This window comes from Hoplias malabaricus, chromosome 6, assembly GCF_029633855.1.
Source record: "Hoplias malabaricus isolate fHopMal1 chromosome 6, fHopMal1.hap1, whole genome shotgun sequence".
NCBI lineage: Eukaryota > Metazoa > Chordata > Actinopteri > Characiformes > Erythrinidae > Hoplias > Hoplias malabaricus.
In genome coordinates, this window is record NC_089805.1 from 44,148,403 (window position 1) to 44,156,623 (window position 8,221).

Consider the following 8,221-nt stretch of genomic DNA (forward strand, 5'->3'; position numbering starts at 1 on the left):
ATCAAGAAAAGTTCAATATACATAGGAAGGAGTCACTGTCCATGGTGCTAACAGCAGGTAAATACCTAAGATGCACTGCAAGGAAGTGAATCCAGTGGGAGCTGAAGTAATAGAGTTTTGAGCCATCTCTGCCCATATCAAAATTCACAGTCAGAAGGGTTGTTATGACAGAAGATAAGCAAGAATTTACCAATCTCTTAAATCACCCTCTCACAATGCCCATTAGACTGAGGATGATAACCTGATGTCAAGCTAATACTGACTTCAAGGTGTTTAAAAAAATTAGAACAATACCGTGACGTGAACCCATGCCCTTATCAGAAACTATTTCCTCTGGTATACCAAAATTTAGAAAAATATACTGATAAAGGCCTCTGCAGTAGGAAGAGCAGGAAAAGGAATGTATTTAACCCCTCTAGAAAACCAGTCATCTCTGGTAAGTATGGTAATATTTCCCCTGAGATACAGGAAGATCTGTTCCAAAATCAACAGTAATATACGACCAGTGGGTAAAGTTTTGGAGGTTTTTCATTGAGCACACCCAGAGCAGGGCGGCACGGTGGCGCAGCAGGTAGTGTCGCAGTCACACAGCTCCAGGGGCCTGGAGGTTGTGGGTTCGATTCCAGCTCCGGGTGACTGTCTGTGAGGAGTTGGTGTGTTCTCCCCGTGTCCGCGTGGGTTTCCTCCGGGTGCTCCGGTTTCCTCCCACAGTCCAAAAACACACGTTGCAGGTGCATTGGCGACTCGAAAGTGTCCGTGTGTGTGAGTGAATGTGTGTGTCTGTGTTGCCCTGTGAAGGACTGGCGTCCCCTCCAGGGTGTATTCCTGCCTGGGATTCCAGGTAGGCTCTGGACCCCCCGCGCCCCTAAATTGGATAAGCGGTTACAGATAATGGATTGATGGATGGACACCCAGAGCACATAGCTACAAACTTGTGTACATCAGCACTCATACACTCCCACCAATGACGCTTATTCAAGAGTTGCAATGTCCTTAATTTCCCTGGGTGTCCTGAGGTCAAGGAGGAATGAGCCCAGGAAATTAACCTGCCTCTAAAAGATCCTGGGACATATCACCATGGTCCCAGGAGAACCTCCTAGTAGGGTCTAATTTCAGCCTATATGTTTTTACAGTTTATGTAATATTTGTATTGGTTATTTCAGACCACATGCCACCACATATGTAATAAATCTGCCAAATAAAACTTGAAATGACCAAAAGTGGTGTCCTGTTGTGTTGTGAACAAAACACCACAGCAATGACTACAATTTTCTGAATAATTACACACTAATCACCTACTAACACAACACAAGTAACAGATGTTTTTCATTGTATACATAATGTTGGTGGTAGAACAAAGCTTTACAATGTCCATTTTTAATGTTGTACATTTTGACATATTTTAAATGTGAATTTTGTCTTAGTCTGATTTACTGAAAACTTTAAATGAACCCAGAAGCCTTTTGGTCTAACATTGTGTGGACTGATGTGTCAAACATTCTGGAAGACATGAGTCCTGTGACATCTGGTCTTAAACATGCACTACATTCCACAATAAGTTTGTTATATCAAAAATAAAATGTGGGTGTAGTAAGTTTGTGAACGACATGGAGACAGGTTGATCTGCAACTTAATGGTAAAGAAATTATGAAATGTGAAAACATTAAAGACAGCACAAACAAAAGGTGTATTTTAAACAGTAAAGACAGGATATTGCACAATTTTTTTATTGTGTCCAAAAAGAGACATTTTTTACAACACTTATGGAAACATAAAGACAAACATGTTAGCGCTATTACATGTAAAAAATGTATTGTTTAAAAAGAGCAGTGAACATGTTTGAGGACTTTTGCTGATTCTATTCTTTATTGATAACATTCTTTATCAATAATCAAGTTATCTTACAGTACACTGCTCTTTAACAGATATTTTTAATCAATATTAGAAACAATACTGGTTAAATATGGAGTGACGGTGACACCAGAATTTTGGTGGTTCTATGAAGCCAAACTGAGACCCTCATTTTGGATAATGTCCTGACGATCAGAATGTGATCCATCTGTGTTGTTTGATCAGTTTTTTGATCTCGAGCCAGAAGTGGACAAAAGTTATTTTCTCTCCATGCTTCAATCTCATGTTCCTCACCAGGTTGGTAAAGTCTTTCTCATTCCTTGCAGTCTGACATAGGAATAAAGAGAAATGTCTACATCAGTAATAGGCCTTGTAATGTGATCTAGAACAATGGGTTTCACAGATCATCAGGCCCCACTAAACCCAGCATACATCCTTCTACAATAACACATGTGGTTTTGTTTATTAGCAGCACTTTACTAATGTGCATTACTTTACTAAATCAGCAGACATTTCCTACATAGATATTTGGTGATGCTGATCCTAAACACATTGCTACTTAGGACAGACACACCAGAAATCTTTAATCTTATGAGCCATGTGATGAAAATGTTTAAAATTTCATAATATTACTGGGAAGAATTGGGTTTTATATTAACAGAAAAACTATATTCTATACTGATAACTCTTTTAAGGAGGGGAATGAAGACTAAGAAATTATTACTTCTAAATTATTATTTTGAGGAGTGCATTTACAATCATTTTTAGAACCTCTTAACATGTTCATGTTCTGTTACTGTCACAACCACACAGGCTGATAACACAAACAAACTGAATGTTATATAAAGCAATATCTTCTAATTTCTTTAAAGAAGTAATTGCACTTATAACCCCATCTCTGACTGTTGTTTAAGGATCTGATCTGTTGGTTGGTACAGAGTCAGTTCATTCAATAGCAAATTGAAACAATTGAAAAAGATGTTTGACGAGCAGTTTGAATGTGTCACTTTCCCACATTTAATCAAATTGATAGTTACCGGGAGAAGGTTGGGCAGCCGGGATGACAGCAGTTTCTTAAATTCCTCCGTACTCATTGACCCTTTATTCCTTGAAGCTGCATCAAATTCAGACAAGGCCAGAGTTCTAATGGAGCTGATTTTCCAATAATTCTTAATGGCATTCTCCAAAGGTGTAAACTGAGAGAGAGAGAGGGAGAGAGAGAGAGAGAGAGAGAGAGAGAGAGAGATAGAGAGAGAAAGATGACATTTAAAATAGTAACTATTTAAAAAGTTTGACAGCATTTTAAAAAGTTGTAAACACAGTAAACGTCAGCCTCACTTCTACATTAAAAACTGGGCCATAGACATAGACTGGAAACCCAATTCCAGTGACTCACTGGTATATTCATCCATTGCCACTTTCTCAGGGTCTAATAGAGGAAAATCTCCCACCAGGAGATGCCTAAGGGGAGTTCAAAAGCATAGTCACAGGATCTGTTCAGGAGTAAAACATGGGCCTGACGTTGACTGAAGACCTCTGATAGGCTGTGGTAGTTAGCTGTGTTAGCTAACAGACGCTGAGTGAGAGACACAATGTGTCTTGCAGTGATCGAATAATGGACAAAGCATTTTATTTTTAAATGAGGAACATTATATGGAACAGGTGGCAAACTTAAATGTTTAATATACTGATGTTTATTGGTCAAACTGTGGATTCATTTTGTACAAGACAAAACTCTGATATAGTGAGTATTTAACCTGCTTTGATACCAAAAGTGAGCAGTGCTTTTTTTCTTTTTTTATTGTAGAAATGATTGATGCATGACGATATTGGACATATTACTGATATATGGATATAAGTGCTTTTTAAAAGATGAGTGGCATTAGGCCAAACCTATAATTGCTGATGCATTACATTTATGCCAGAAGGAGCCTGTGTTTCTAAGCATTCATATGTAAATAAACAAGAACCATAAAAGACAAACATTAAACAAAGAAACTTGAAGACTTATTACAACTTAATCATGGACAAAGAAATCATAAGCCACGACCAACAAATACTCAGAGAGTTGGCATAATAAATCATGAAATTCCTGTGAGTAGCCATGAGGATGGGGCCATGGCTAAATGGACACAAGGAGGAGATGAGCATATGGAGTAGTACACAAAAAGAAAGAAGCACAAGGAGACATAACTTAAAGGAACATAATTACAAAACAACAGCAGACAACCAAGATAAGGCAAGGAAGAGCTGTGGAAAATTAGTACAGTTCAAATGAGTTCATTATTTACACGAGACCTATTGTGAAATAAGAGAAGTATTACCTTGGTTTGGTTGTTCCAATGATTATAACTATTACCATTTCATTTAGTTACTGCATTCAACATGTGCCAGAGATTCATATTTATGAAAGGAATGCTTTTAAACTTGACAAAAAAATCAAAATGCTTTATTTACTAGAGGGAAACTTGTATTTTCCCATGACATAACCATTTAATTGTACAACCCCATTTCCAGAAACTTTGGCATGCAGAGCAAAATTGTCACGCCCTTGTTCTGTCTTGTCTGTTGTCCCTGCCATGTGCTCACTTAGCACATGGCTCTGTTTGTTATCCGCCCTAGTCCCGCCTTTGTTCCTCCTCCTCGTCCATGTCTCATTTGTTACCCTGCCCTCTCATTAACCGTCCCAGGTGTTTCTTGTCTGTGGTGTGCATTTAAGTTCCCTTGTCTCTGTGTTTGTTGGACATTCCATGTTTGCATGTCTGTCTTGTTGGTTCTTTGATTTGGTCCATGTTTGCCTGTCTTGTTGGTGCTTTGATTTGGTTCACCTCCCTGTGACTAGGTTTGTTTGTTTAGTTCTCCTTGTACTGTTTTGTTTCCTGTTGTTACCTTAGTCATGTTATCAAGTCTGTTTCTCCGTAATTGTTTTCCACATCGTCGTTTCGTTTCCAAGTCTCTGTTTCTGCTTTTTCTCGTTTTGTTTTTGCTCAAGTCTGTTTTAGTTTTGTTATATTTTATTAATAAAGTTAGTGTTTTAGTGTCAGTCCGCCTTACGATCCTGACAAAAATGTAATGAAAACAGAATGCAAAGATGTACAAATAATATAACCCTATATATAGAAAATAAAACAAATGCAATATTTCAGATGTTGAAATTAAGAAATATTTTGCCCATTTTAAATGATTTGATGATGGTAGCAACACATTCCAAAAAGCTGACTGTTAATTGGCAACAGGAAAGTGACATGACTGGGTTTAAAACAAGCAATCTTAGACAGAATGAGATGTTCAGTCTGAAAGAAATCATGGGCAAATACGGCAACAGTTTAAAAAACACATAACTCAAATTTTGCATAGCTGATGCTCCATTTACTGAATTTCAACTGAAAATGGACATGAACTGTTGTGCTGCAGGATATAAACTGAAACATATGGTCATGGGAATCATTTGGTTGGTGAACTTTTTTGAGGTAATGAAAATTCTGTAATGTATGGGATAACTTTCTAAAGAGTCATTATTAAATATCAGGAATTTACAGCTCTGAGTGCACTGTCTGTATACAAGTGTTCAGGGACCAGATGATCGATAATGGGACTTGGCAGGCTTGTCTGTATCTATTTTCCCTCTCCCTGAGTCTCTATTTCACTCTCACTCTTGCTCTAAAAACCTTCCATTTATTTATTGGGCCTAATCTTGCAGCGCCTCAAAGTGCATATATAATTTGATTACTGAAGCCACGTGACACAATGGGAGCTGGAGGGAGTGCCCTATAATTAAAACAAGCACAATGTATGTTTCCACAAAGCAAAGCAGACTTGAAGCTGAAAAGTGCATTTCTTAAAGGGACACCACAAAAACTAAACAGTTTCCCATTTTCCCTTAAATACATTCAACTATCCAAGGTATCTAACACTTACCCATAGATGTTAACTAAAACAGTAATGGCAATATTCATTCATTCATTATCTGTAACCACTTCTCCAGTTCTGGGTTGCCAAAACATCAATTATATCAAACAGCAATGTGTATGAACTCAGTATGTAGTGCTTTGTGTGTATTTATTTTGTTTCCCCACCTGTAACAGGGTGTAAAAGAAGGAAACTTTGAGGTAGTGTGTCTCGTTCAAGCTCTCAAGTCCATCTGAGAACATTTCCCCTCTGAGCCTAATACCTGTCTGGTGACATGAGGAGAACACACCACACTCTTCACAGACAGTGACCTGAGGCAGGGCTGGAATCCAAAACCCTAAGACCCTGGAGCTGTGTGACAGTGACACCACCTGCTGTGTCACCATGCCACCCTCCAGAAAATAGAGTCTGAACAACAAAAATCACCAAATTTATTGCCATCTGGATACAATTATTTTCAAGTGTGACATCATTTAAGGACATGAAACACTGTGTTCAAAATTTCCTAAACATTAAAAACCATATGTTTTTCTTTAAAAATTCTCACATATTTGTTCCAAGATGAAGGCTACTTTCAATGCTCCCTTCTGTCCAGCACTAAATTATGTCTTTGTTTGTGGGAAAAGCTTGGCTCATGTTCAGCTTCACACACACAACGGGGTATTTCCAGGGTTAGTTGGGGATTTCACTAGTCTGTAATAATAAAGGATTTATCTTAATAATTACATCAATATTTAACCATTTAAATCCATCAGCGTCTCATCTAGGGACAACACCTATAAAGTAAGCGAATCTAAGGAAGTAAATTTTAATTTATATAGCACTTTTCTAGAGCAAGCTACAAAGTGCTCCACAATACAACATAATTAAATACAATATATATATATATATATATATATATATATATATATATATATACAATTATTAATTACAAAAAATACATAAAACAATGAAACAACAAAGCCAAAAACACTAAAAGTAATTCAAAGACAATCAATCAAGCCAATCAAGGGTTACTAAAACAACCAAATAAAAGTAAGTAATTAATATTTTTTTTAAACACATGTACTGAGACTGAATGTCTAATGTCAGTGAGGAGATTATTCCACAGCTTAGGAGCATACGCTGCAAAAGCCCTTATCCCCCTTTGTCTTAAGTTTGGTTTGCCCTCTCAAGTGGGCACAAAGTAGAAGTAATAGAGAAGTTGAGAAAATCAGAAGTTGTTACTAAAGCAAAATGTGAACAAACATTTATTAATAGCCTTCATTTCAGAGGAAGTGTTAAATGCAAGTGTTGAAGCAAGTTTCCAAAAAACCTTTTAGCTGCTGTTCCCCTCGTTACGGTCTGTGTGAAGACAGGCAGAGTCTGACTGACTCCTTTTTCTTTCTATTTGGACCACAACTATGTATTCTTTGGAGACATACGGTCTGAATTAAGGCACTGCTTTGCTTCAGTAAAATAATATCTCAGCACTGACAGCACTCCTTAAAAGCAAATCAAAGTTTTTACTGATGTTTTCTTATTATCTTCTGATACTTACATAGCTCAGAATAAAACTAACTGTGGGGTCTTGTTTCATTAAAATCCCAGGGCACTGATCACTGACCCCTATCAGAAAGTGAAACATCTGCCTTGATTTAAAAATCAAAAGAGCCCAAATATAAGTGAATAATGTATTCTCACCTGTGCCATTGCAGCCTCTCTTCTCTGCTCCTCTCGGAAGAATTGTTATGTTTCCTTTCTCACTGCTTGCCTTCATTCGTAAGTCCTCCCACTACAAGATCCGCCCTCCTCACTGTCTTAGACATTTGTAGGGAACCACTAACTGTGTAATCCGATTCTTGGCACTGGGCAGGGATTTAAAGAGTTTGAAAACCATACATTTTATTATTGTTGATGTTTGTATATTCAGACAAGTACTTGATGGTGTATTCTTTTGTTAATTTTTGTCAAGAAAAAATATATGATGTTAATAAACTGATGTTTATTGCTCAAACATTGGATTCATTTCTACAAGACTTTCCTTAACGTTTCACATAACACCCAAGTTTAGAATTATACAAAAAAAAATAAAACACCAAAATTCAAAATAGGTTCCCAGGGGGCTTTAAGATATAAATATACCTGCTCTGTGAAGAGGGTGGAGCAAACAAAGTATGCAGAGCCACAGATGGGCCACAGTCTCTAACTGTAGAAATACAATGTGCACCTGTATGGTTTTATAATTACAGATTATAGTCCATTTGCTGCTCTGAAAACTTAATTGTCCCACTTTCACCTTGTTCTTCAATGGTCAGGGCCCCAAGGGACCACCATAGAGCAGGTATGATGGTGGATCATTCTCAGCGCTGCAGCGACACTGATGTGGTGGGGGTGTTAGTGTATGTTGTGCTGGTATGAGTAGATCAGACATTTTGGAAGACATGGATCATGTTACATCTGGGGTAAAGCTAACACTGCC

The 8,221-nt window shown here is 37.6% G+C and overlaps 1 long non-coding RNA gene across 1 annotated transcript; it reads right to left on the reverse strand.

Moving 5' to 3' along the window:
• Positions 1–1,739: 1,739 nt before the first annotated feature.
• Positions 1,740–7,547, reverse strand: LOC136699122 (uncharacterized). The gene is made up of 3 exons (XR_010803612.1): positions 7,444–7,547; positions 2,889–3,047; positions 1,740–2,178 (listed from the first exon to the last, which is right to left on the reverse strand). It is a non-coding gene; the product is annotated as an uncharacterized lncRNA (long non-coding RNA).
• Between the last annotated feature and the right edge of the window lie 674 nt (positions 7,548–8,221).